At 33.5% G+C, this 13427-nt stretch overlaps 1 long non-coding RNA gene across 1 annotated transcript; it reads left to right on the forward strand.

Moving 5' to 3' along the window:
- Positions 1-5400: 5400 nt before the first annotated feature.
- Positions 5401-10976, forward strand: LOC117102587. Its single transcript, XR_004444445.1, has 3 exons — positions 5401-5619; positions 7107-7231; positions 8825-10976. It is a non-coding gene; the product is annotated as an uncharacterized LOC117102587 (long non-coding RNA).
- The last annotated feature ends 2451 nt before the right edge of the window (positions 10977-13427 follow it).

Genomic DNA, 13427 nt, shown 5'->3' on the forward strand with positions numbered 1-13427 from the left:
TGAAAACCCTAAAAAAGTAAATTATAACATTAAATTTATCTTTCAGGAAATGCAATATATGTAAGCTCTGATCCTATTATTATATCCTATATATATATATATATCCTATATATATAAAATTATATAAATATATATATATATATATATAATATGTATATAATATATATATATATGTATTGAAGTATAAGATTCAAGATCGTCAGGAGTAGAGTGCTCGACACCGGAGTAGAGCTAAATACGAAACAAACGATGTCAGAACTTGTTTACTTCATATTATTTATTTCCACAACAATATTGTTTCGTATGGTTGGCAGAGCCAACCACACTCATCAGGCGGATATGTGCGGATATCCGCCTGATGAGTTTGGTTAGTGGAAAAAAAAAAAAAAAAAATATATATATATATATATATATATATATATATATATTTTTGAAAAAATATATTTATAAAAGATAATCTGGTGCACGGTTAATATGACTTTAGGTTATTGGAATCTATATTTATAGTTAGTGGACCTGATATCAGCTTATATTTTTGAGACAAATACTTACTGTTACAGTTTTTTCATCACTGTCTCTTATACACATCTCAAGAAGGGCAGGGCACCTCGCCAGGACAAATGACAACAAGTGGACGAATTTAACAACTGAATGAACTCCAAGATTTAGGCACACGACGGAGGTCGAGGAAGACCTAACATCAGATGGAGGGATGAGATCGTGGGATTTGCCGGAATGTCCTGGATGAGGGCTGCAGATGACAGGCGTGCATTGTTTCAGCTTGGGGAGGCCTTCGCTCTGTAGTGGGCTGATAATGGCTGAAATGATGATTATGATGATGAAGATATAATCATATATTAGGCCTATTTGCGCAGACGTATTGGCTGTTTGTCTCATATTTAAGTTTAACTTTCTAGGTGCGTACCTAAACTCAGAACAAGCCATGTTTCCTGTACAGCTTTTTGCAATTTACTATTTTGTCTTTTGATCTATATATATTTATTGATCTAACTGATTATATGGCCTATATAATTTGTTCTGTTTATTAAATATGGCATGAACTACAATGCAGGCGTGATTTTCCTTCAAAATTCCCTGTCATCCATATACCTGTTATCCGCTCATTCTGTTTTTCAGTGTGTCTTCTTTCTGAAAATACAGTATACTTCAAGGAGTCAGGTAAGGCTTGCCTTTTGAAATTATATTCTGTCCTTATTCCTTGTTATAAAATGTGCCTGAAAAAATCTTGTTTATTTAATGGTTTTTGTTTTTGTTTTTTTTTTTTTATCATAGGCCTACTTTAAATCATCATGTAAAATGCAATGAATTGTTATATTTTATTCGCGATTATTGATTTAAAGGTGTGAATATTTCATCAACAACCGATTTAATAGCTTGCTCACAAAATAAATTTAATTAAAACGTGCGATTATAAAGGAATATCAATTTGTGACGAGAATACATAAGTTAGATGACGTTCGATAACCTATTTTAAAAAAAGAAAAACTATTGTTAGACGGGGTGGTTTTTTTCTATATCTAGATTTGTTTCTATATCGCTTTTAGCCACAGAGTGAAGTGTCAAATTCGTGGTGATGGATGTAATGCTCTTCAAACTGAAAGTAAATAAAGGATCATAATGCGATTGTGAGGGGGAATTAAACCCGTGACCTTGGGGTTAACGAGATATCTCACCAGTATATAAGCAAATGTCAACTCCGATCTAATGTAGCCCCAGTGCTTAAGTCAGGCACAAACCTACGCAGTAGCCCTACGACCTACGACCGTTGACCGACGAATCCATCCGCTCTTCGTGAGTGCTTGATGACTCGATGCCGCCGTCTGCAGATTATCGATGGCAGATTGGGCGGCTTGTCATCAACATTGCCTCGTTTTCATCATGCCTGCTTTTCATCATTCCTGCTCACCATTTTACGAATTGGTTTCCATAAAATTGCTACACTACCCGCCATAACCTGCAATCGTCATACACTGCATAACTAATTCCCGCGGCCATTGGGCCATATTCACCCGACCAAATACCGATAGTTCTTAGCAATTTTATTGAAACCAACCTGCATAACTCTCACACCCGTATATCTCGAGACAAATGAAAACACAACTGGTCTTTCTGAGAGATAATCTGGTGCACGGTTAATATGACTTTAGGTTATTGGAATCTATATTTATAGTTAGTGGACCTGATATCAGCTTATATTTTTGAGACAAATACTTACTGTTACAGTTTTTTCATCATTATCAATAAATTATTTACATTTCACAAGAGAAAAAAGAAAATTTTTTGTTTTTTTATTGATAAATGAATGGAGGCCTGTATAGGTCCGGAGACAGTTAAGCTCAGGCCACCTAAAAAAAAAAAAAAAAATTATTAATAATTTGAGCCTATAAAAAGTTTTTTAATAAATACAGTAAATAAATAAGTACAATAAATTAAATGAAACAAAATGAGAAGTTTGAATAAAAAATATAAAAAGAAGTAAATAAAACAAAGGTAAGCAAATAAACTCGATGAGTTGAGTCATATGAAGAATGGAACGAAAGGAACGGGAAATTAGGCCTGCTGGTTGTTTACTGGTGCTTATGAATACTTAAGAAATGAATGATTAAAATTCAGATTGAGACCAAACGATTTGTACAATTTATTTACGCCAATTTTATACATGTGCTACAGTTAATCATATGATTATGTAATTATGACGTTCGTTCTTAGAATGATAGGAAAAACGAAATTAGTACTGTCTTTTCACGTGTCTTATATACATGAACATAGCCACCGGTAACCATTGCACACGCAGAATAAATTGTGGTTTAAATGCATCAAACGGAAAGGGGGTCAGGCCAAGAATGGATAAAAATGCGAAGCAGTTCGTCTCTGTGTATCATCTTCAGTGAATGCCCTTACTCACCTTGTTGTAGTCCTTCTACGTCATATCTACGTAACTTATTATGTATCGAATATCGAACTTCATAACAAGCCATCAATATTATTCTGTATTATTTGGCATAGGTGAATTGCTTGGTGATAACTGATCTGCAACACGTACCTTAGTTTAGTTCCACTGTGAATACAATAAACAACTCATATCGAAGTCGTCTAAAAATAGCATAGGTTTTGCTACATAACATTGCATGTTATGTATCTTATGTATCTTATTTCTATGGAACTACTGGGGGCTAGGGCGGTTCGCTGAGAGGTATTGTTCCTGCTTTTTGTGCTGAAGACCCCTCCCCCGCCCCCGTTCAAACCTAGCCAGTATAATCGCTTGACTCCTGGAATAACCCTCATTATTGAGAGTTAGGCGGGATAAGTGCAACATTAAGTGTCCGTATGTGTCTGTTATATGTTGTAGTTAAGTCGGGTGGCACTGCACGGCGGCTTCCGCGGGGTCCCCAGGGACCCAACGAAAATTTCCGATTTGCAATTAGAATGAGGAGAAATAAAGAAAGAACGATTATTATCAAAAACAAATTATTAATTATTATATCAAGAATACAGTGTAAAAATTACGCCTTCTCGTAGATTAATTGCGCATGCGCACTGACGCTGTCATTTTCATATAATGTAGGCCTATATAATAATGTAATCGTAATTAGGCCTATATATAATATATAGGCCCTATATATTATATATAGGCCTATATATATATAGTATATATATATATATATATATATATATATACTGACTTGATAAAGGGTTACGCCCGAAAGATCTCGTCTATTTTCTTAATAAATTTTGAGGCAAATCTATTACCATCTCTACGAGTTTTATTTTATATATATATTTGCCTATGTATATGCTGTCTCTTATACACATCTAGATGTGTAAAAGAGACAGGTCTCAAAGAGACTAGATGTGTATAAGAGACAGTATATATATATATGCCTATCCAAGTAGTAGTGTAACTGTTGATGTTAATCTACATTATTTTGTTTATGTCTTCACTTGTGACCGTCACCGACATGCGCAGTCGGAACTGCGATATAGCTAGGCCCTATTATGCTGTCAGGTTGCTCATTTTGATGTCATTAATCAATAGCTTATGTGACAACACCTGAATCAAAGTACTCATATTTTTTAAAGATAAGTAAAATGTTTGACTTATCATAACGATCATCGTCTTGATCCCGAATTCAATATAATTCCTAGGAGGATAGTATTGATATAATGTGTATTACTATACTCTCTTCTGTTCACAATGCTCGGTACGACATCTAGGATCGTTAAACCTATTAAACTATACTGAACATCATAATGACTTGAAATTTCTCTGGGATGTGGCAGGAGGTAAAAATTTGCCTATCTCAAAATTTCCAGAACATAAGGAGGCTCCTCTGAAAAAGTAGCAACAGACCATTACCGTTGGGTCTGCAAGGAAAGGAAGGATAAACATATGCGAGTGCAGATTCATAGCTTTCATATCAAGGTATGTACTTTTTCATTACTAAAAGGTTAAAGGGGAATGCCAAACATGGCAAGCATAACGTTTTTAATAACTTTCAGATAAAGCAAGTTTATCGAATAGGCTACATATTTTTAATTGCACGATTATTGTGGCGCATTTATAGTAAGTTGTGTAACGCCGGTATGATACGAATATAAGTAGACATAGGCCTACATATCCGTGACGGATGTCGTAGTATCCTCGACATCCGACCTTATAATTTACAGAAACCTCCAAATGACCGAAAGTTTGTCAGATTTGGATACATCCATGGAATATGCAGTTTGTATACGCCGTCCTAAATAAATTCTGATACACTGCAAGTTGACTCTCAAACATTGGGCCTATCGTAACTAAACACGTGACTCTTGTTCTTCAGTGACTTTGTTTTACTGAAAAGTTCACAGTGTGAACAAACGCTTGTGGATTAATAATGTTATTTTGATATGCATACTGTTTATATTTATGGAGTTGTATTGTAATTAATGTAAACGCATACAATGGATACCATCACAATTAATTTCACCGAAGTGGTTTTTGTTTGTTTTTTCGCGGAAATTATTCCCGGGACGCCTCATTATATAACACAGTCCGGATTCTTCGTTCTTTGTCGTTAGTTATGATCGTAGGCGTTTAATTAAAATAACAGCTATTGCGATGTATGGGATAATAGGTATCATGTATCATTTCATACAAAAATAATATCCTGGGGGTCGAAATGGTTTCTAAAATTACCGATGGCAGAAAAAAAAAATATCCCCGTATATCTTATTATTATAAACGAAATATTCATATTGAGTGCCTTTATTATTAAAGTAGCTTAGAGAATATTAAACAAGAAACAGTTAGACGCGACGGTATAATTTGATTGTCCAATCAGAGCATAGTTGCACTACGTCATGTGATGATCGACAAGGCGTTATGTGAGTGAACTTAACACAACGTGTTACTATTTAGTAAGCGAAATGTGCTCAATCCAAGGCTTTCTTTCGCAATTAATAGCCAAGCAAACATTGTTAGGAAAATTGTCAGTAATACTGTGATGCGAATCCAAATGCTGGATCATCCGGTCGCGCAATTTACCTTGCTTATTTGTGACTGGCGTTGTGTTCAGTGAAGTTATCAATTTTTCATCTCGTAAACGAGTTGAATAATCGGTAAGTATAATAATTAACTTTTTTTTTCACTGACAGATTAAAGCGTTATTGTAATGCTCATACCTCATAATGCATGTTCGCTTGTAATCATGATTGCAATACCTATTCTAGTCTAGAATGTAAACATCCTTAATTTCATCACATGTTATTGGTTGATGCTGTGTATTTCATAAAGGTGCGCGCGCTGACCGACAAAACGTACTATGATGCGTGAACGTGAAGACACGTAAAATACCACACAAATCGCGTAAAAATTTGTTGTGGGATGTTGACATTTTATAGGATTGATAGAGTATATTGAATGGCATGAACACATTTAACATTGATGGCTACTGCATTACAATGCAAAACATTGCACGTTAGATGATTCAGAATTATATATCTCATGGGCCATGTGTGTATTGAATAGTTCAGCATCTATTAGCTAATAATTCCAGTTGTGTTTCAGGGATTTGCAAGGGAGCACGACATCAGCAACTAATAAGAAAGAATAATAATTTTTTAAAAAAAGCAAGTCTGTCTGCGTGTAATAATGGCAATTTTCATGCTATTATTGTTAGTTTTTTTCATCCCAAATTTAATAGGGAGGAGAAAGGGTATTGATCTCTATGGATGTAGGTGTCAATATTAAGTTTCACATCCGCCCTCTATTGAGCGAAAAATGATACCCTTTTGGATGTGAATTTAGTAAGCCCATTGTTAGCCATAGCAAACTTACTTAGGTTGGCATTAATATCCTTAGGTAATATAATGTTTACGCAATATAAGACTAATGGAATCCAAATCGTACATAAATAATCAGGTTTTTAACTGTGGTCTACGTTTGCTACTACTAAGAATTATCGCCATCATCAACATAACAATGCAGATATTAAATTAAAACCTGCCGTAGGCCGAGGTTCATTTTCGGGATTCTATGTTGGTATTATTGTTACTGTAGCAATGATTAGGCTAACTGCAATTGTATTATTCATTTTTCCAACTGAAATTATTCTGGATCGTGTAACCTTCCGTCCGCCACCGCATTTTGCATTCACCAGGGATATGCATGTATTATTTATAAATTATGAATTCCCTCAAGTTATATAAGCCTAAGACATCTGTAATATTGCTAAATTAACCTTACATCAAGCCGCATAAATCTAAATACATAGTACTCCAGGAATAATTGTGACACGCCAATGTGATGCGGTCACAACTCTTGTGCTACAAGAAACCGTCGGATGCAGCTTTAGAAGTGCTGTGATTTATATGTGGCTCAACTTGGTACAGAATTGAAAAGGTCGTCCTGTTTACGCGATCACAATCAGAATTGTCTTTTAAATCCTTGTTTATTCATGGCGACGTGTCTGTTTGTACCCTTCTGTATCTCTATCGCTTTATCTCCATATTTGACATTTCAAGCAATACACAAACAAAACTATCCGTTTCTCTGCACATCACATGGTACCATGACTAATTTTTTTTTCTTTGCTTTATATTTAAAGATTTTGTGGAAATGGGCTGCTCATACTTAGGCCTGTTTGCAATAGTGTGCCTGGTACTGGGTTTCTTGATAACAACAGATGCACAAGGCAGCGAAGGGTATCAACGTAAACCCACCAAGTTTAAGGTAAACAAACAAACAAACATAAATGAATGAACAAAATACCGTTACAGTAGAACCCCTAGTAAGGGGATACTTTCGGGACCAATAACAGTGTCGCCTTAACTAGGGCTGTCCCTGAATATGGATTGGCCATAATTTTAATTTTCCTTCGTTTCTTCGCCGAAAAAAAATATGTCCCCTTATTAGGGGTATCCCAAAAAAGGGGGTTCTACTGTACAGCATATTTCCTCCCATCGTTGATTTTTCTTTTACCTATTCAAGTGTTACATCCTTCCCAAGCATCAGGCTATCCCCCGACAGTGAAGCAACATAGAACAACACATACACAGAATGTAAAGATAATTAAATTTAAAGTCCATACTGTGAGTTAAAAACTACCGCTATGCCCATTGAAGTAATAGTAATTGAGTTATTATAATATTAGGTAATAATAATAATAATAATAATAAAAATAATAATAATAATAATAATAATAATGAACGAGAACAATAATAACAACAATAATATTTACGATAATAATAAAAATAATAATGATGATAATGATGATGATGATGATGACGATGATTATGATTGATGATGATGAGAATAATAATGATGAAGGAAAAGAAAAAGAAATAAACCTAAATGGTTAAGAAATGAAAAGAAAAAGAAAGAAAACGAAGAGGTTATGAAATGAGAAGAAAGAAAACGAAAGGGTAAAGAAAGGAAAAGAAAGAAAATGAAAAGGTAAAGAGGGGAAAAGAAAAAGAAAGAAAATGAAAGAAAAAGAAAGAAAACGAAAAGATAAAGAAAGAAAAAGAAAGGAAATGGTAAAGAAGAGAAAGGAAAGAAGAAATGTGGAAAGGAAAGAAAATATAAGGTAAGAGAAGGAAGAGGAAAGGAAAAACATGAAAAGAGGTAGAAAAATGAAATGAGGAAAAGTGGGTAGGGGAAGAAAAGGTAAAGAAAGAAATTACAGGGAAGTAAAAGTAATGAGAGACAGGTCGTAAGTATGAAAGAAGATAAATGTAAATGGAAATAAAGACGTGGAAAAAAGAGTAAAAGGTAAGTAAGGTAATAAGACTGAGAAAATAAATATTTAACAATTAGATAGATTAAAAAGAAGGTAAATAAGATTCTGTATTTTCAAATTATTTATTTATTAACATAGTAATCGTATATTTTGTTGTTATTCATTATTGTTATTTATTATTTTTTTAAGTGAATCTTTTAATAATTTATCCCACTCCATGCTGTAAAGCTCATAGAGGTATTTTGCATTATGCGCTATATAAATTGACAATTATTATTATTATTATTATTATTATTATTATTATTATTATTATTATTATTATTATTATGACGATAATCATTGTTCACCATCGCCGTCGTCATTTAGAGTAGTAGTAGTAGTAGTAGTAGTAGTAGTAGTAGTAGTAGTAGTAGTAGTAGTAGTAATAGTAGTAGTGGTGGGGGTGATGGAGGTAGAAGTTGTTGATTGTCCTGTTGTTGTTGTCGCTGTCGTAGCTGTTGCTGTTACTACTGCTGTTGTGACACGGGAATTGTCAATAAGGTGAAACTATGACTTTAATATGGGTTATCGTGTTGTATTTACAGAACCCAGATTGTGGAACAGAACAATCGTTTACTGCATGTGGGAGAGCCAGACGGGGCTGGCTACAAGGTTTACCAGAATGCTGTCCAGGTTATAGGTGCGTAAATGTACTTCTAAAGTCCAGATATACCCAGTCGGGTTACCGAATAGTACCGAAGTGCCGCCGATCTACGAAATCACCAACAAGGAGGAGGTACCGACTGAATCGCAAAACTTTTTAGTGCGGAATTGACACCCGATCTCGCGAAAGGTGTTTTGCGTTTTTTCTCTCTCTCTTTAAAATGTTATTCTACTTTTTTAAATAAGTGTTTACATTCTCTTTAATTAATTCTGATTTGTTTTTGAACTTGGTATATATTGAAACAATTGAAAATTGAAAAACTTCGGTAATATAAACTGTGACTTTTAATAATAATAATAATAAATTCGTCTTTAAAGATAGATGTTTCCTACACGCACTACCTAAGAATTATGGGATATGGGATTTTGTGAAATGAAGTGAACCGATATTCTTCTTGGAAGTTCATTGAACTCATGTTAAAGAGTTTAGAAGATACGAAGCCGATCAATAATTGTAAAAAAAAGATGATCAACTTGTGTAATCTCGTTAACTGATTCTACACTGTGAAAAAATCTTGAAGAATATAAATCCAAAGCTCAACGAAATGTTGTCCCGCTTTAGTGCTTATGATCTTGACGTGTTTAGTAATATCTTAGATATTTGTTATGATGCGAAATACCTAAATACGCTTATTGCTATACAACGTCACGAACCTAAACACAATATAGGTATATGCAATGCCTAAACACGTTTGGCTTTCGAACGTTTCACCAAAAGCTGGAAAAACTTGAGAGGATCTTTTGTGTTTAAATCCTCCACGCTGTTTTTTACAGTGCTTCTTTTAAATACCATCACATCTCAATCCTTAATTAAATAAAAATTAACAAATTAAGTCATGTTCACTAATAACGATTAGTGTATCCGTATGGTAATGTTTAAAACTGTTTAAATTCAAACATTCTAAAAGACGTATGGTATACACGCTTTTGAACCAGTGTTTAATGTTTTAACAGTCTTTAAAAACTGCATAAAATAATACAGTTTTTGGGCTTATATTTATGTTCTAGACATGCCCTGGAACCCCCCCCCCCAACTCTCTATGCATCGTTTACATGAGGGTTACATTCAATTAGATACTTGAGGCCTACTTCTACTCCACAATATTTTGAATTATTATGTACACGTACACCTGGGCTATAAATCCAATGCATTATGAGCAATGGCTTAAATGTCTCTTACGGCAGACGATGCAATTACCTTGTATTTCAGCTTTTCAGTTGAAAAGTTGGAAATCTATAGCAGCGACGATAGAATTATCGATACAAGCAGTCCTCACGGTTTAGAGCGCCAAAGCAGCGGCTAGAATCAAAAGTAGGCCTACTACAACTGCAGATATGCTCTGCATTCTGCTACTGTTCGCTACTAATATATTTTCATTAGACCTAAGTGCTATCAATTTATCAAGTAACTCATAAAGTAATAATTCAAAAATAATTTCCTTGGTGAAAATATAAATGATTTCCCGATCTCTCCGGTGCATTATTTATTCAACCTTTAGGCCTGAGTTAATAGGTTAGTTTTTGTTGTTTTTAAATATTGCCATTCGCTCGATCAATTTATGATATGTTCCAACATTTGATAAATAATGTATCATAATATTATTTTAACATTTAGCCTATATAACTTTCATAGTTCACATAGGGTTATAAACGATGTAAATGTTTATGTATTAACAACACAGATTTCATATATGCGGTTTTGTATAATGCGCATGCGTAACTATATCTGTTTTAAACAGTAACCTGTTACATGATACTCATTCATTTATATAATCTCATTAACTTAAAATTGTAAATTTTATTATAGTTGTATATTTTGTTATGTTATATATGATAGTATTTGTCCATAATTTAAGATGTTTTATTTGTATTTTTCTTGGTGGAAATTGTATAGATAATAATTACATGTAAACTATTGATAATGTGGGGCAAAACTTATAAAGTGATGCAAGCCAGCATTACTCAATATCTAAATATTATTTTTTATCTGATCTGTTACCAATTAAGCTAACACAGGTCTCCCTGGTTTCCATGGTATATATATACTGTCTCTTATACACATCTAGATGTGTATAAGAGACAGATACAGTAGTTCTGAAAAAAACTGTTGTTGTTGGTTAAATTATATTATATCATTACCGGTCCATATATACCATAATCGTACGTAGGCCTATATCTTATATCATTACATCATCATCTCACATGTCATATCATATTAATTCATTACATATACAATAGCATTAAACTACCCGAATTGTTCTGTTTTGTATTGTATCATTACTATATTATATTATATTATATTATATATGTTGATAATTAAAAGACACTAAACCATTATGCTGTAAGGCTTAATCATTGAAATGGTAGTAGACATATATAGCCTAATAATATAAGTGTAAATAATACAAATGAAACACAGTAGCCTACGTGTGCATAAGTATACACATTTATATCGCAGACGATGTGGTTAAGGTTTTTAGAGTAATCAAGTTTGTAAAGGCGTCAGAGTTTAAGATACTGTCTTTCATGAGCAAATATATTTGAAAATTTCAATTCCATATTTGAATTGTTTAAATTTTATATAGGCCTATAGGCATATATATATACATATATAATATATATATATATATAATATATATATATATATATATATATATATATATATATATATTAATTTCCTGTCAATTAACTGAAATTTAAATAATACTTTTCCTGTGTTCTTTTTTTTTAAATACCCATAAATTGGCTGGTAATCAAGTTAAGGATGATTTATAATTTGACACTTTCAAATTATCTATTAAAAGTTTTTAAGGAATTCGATTTCCATTTTTAAACAGATAGTAAGCACTGAAACGCCAATCTGGCCTGGAAAAATGTAACTGCAGAATTTAAAACTGATCGAGGTGCATTTTAGTGACGTCACGCGCGCTCTTTTGGCATCGAGCGCACTTAACCATTTCCCAATTGAGTTCATCATTTTCCGATTTTTTTAGCCAGGCGATAAAAATTGTCAAAAGATTATGGCACAATTGGTGTTAGGTGAAAATTGGACTGGAATAAGTTGTGACGTGTATTGGCATTTTCTTTATGATGTCGGACGGGGGCGGAGAATCATCAATCACCCGTCATACTCGACAGGAAATCCTTATACAAAAGGGATGGATTATCAAATAATGATCAAAGTCATCTAAGCTGGTCGCAATGCTTCGAATTATCCAAACCTACTTACTCACAAAAGCCATCATACACACGACCTTTATATAATATTCAATGATGATGTCATTAGCGATCACTGATGCATCGATTCGAATCCTGCAAGATCAACGGGTACTCCTCACCCCCATCATGTGAGAGATTCTTGGCACTGAACGCCTCTCTGAATGTCAGGAAGTCGAAGATTACTACAAATGGTCGCATGTTCTGACGTCACGCCATCCTTAATTTGTTCTACGTTCTAAAATTTGCGAAAAGGTTCAACAGACGTCAGGTTAAAGTGACAGTCCAGGGAGCTAAGGATCATATAATGCTTAATTCAAATTTGTCAGCGATTGCGTTTAGATAGATGTACGCCTATAGACATACAGTGCACCATCCAATTCGATCTTCAATTCAAAAATCCCTCTAATTAGAAACCAAATTCGAGACTACTTTTTCGATGAAAAAAAGATGTTTACAGTAAAAAGCATAAAAGTACATAAAAACACTCAATAGCATAAAAATAAAATACTCTTTCATTGCATTTTCATTATCATTATTTTCGTTGAACAATTGATTCTTTTAAATTAAATTTTTATGTATTGTTTTAGGTTTCATCTTAAACAATGTGTATCTCGATTTAATTAACTTGTAAAAATATTTGTTTTAGTATTTTACTGCTAAGCCAACATACCATAACGATAGGTCACAATAAGCTGTATACTTGTATGTGCACCATAAAATTCGAAATAGACATGCGCATTTTTTTTGCCTTACTGCTTGAGAGAATTTCTTTTTACAGAGATAAAATTCATAAAGGTGTGCGTATCCCAATATAGTACGTATACCGGCAGGTCTCAAAGACTCTGTACCGCAATAATACATGATTTATAAATGCATCAAAGGAGAAGAATATCTTATAAATATATTTCAATCGCTTCTTTACCTTTCTATATAACCCTACATCGTTTTGCCCTGAAAAGCCGACATAATGCCTACGATTGTCCATGTTTATAAATGCATTTCTGAACAGTGCTTCGTTAATAAATACCATTGGTAGTCTGATTGCCGAATCAAATAACAGTTAGATAACACGCAGAGCGTGCTTATGTTTGCTGGAAAACCCACTTCAGTGGTATGATTGTCAATTAGTATTACCATCGCTAATTGCAACGTGTCTTCGAATTATTGTGCATTGATATAAGAGGCTTGGATTGCATCCTGCTTCTGTCATACAGAAAACTCTTATATATATTATATAGGCTATATATATATATATATATATATATA

This window comes from Anneissia japonica, unplaced genomic scaffold (genome assembly GCF_011630105.1).
Source record: "Anneissia japonica isolate Jap-2015-1 unplaced genomic scaffold, ASM1163010v1 scaffold1489_len2284818_cov182, whole genome shotgun sequence".
NCBI classification, from domain to species: Eukaryota; Metazoa; Echinodermata; class Crinoidea; order Comatulida; family Comatulidae; genus Anneissia; species Anneissia japonica.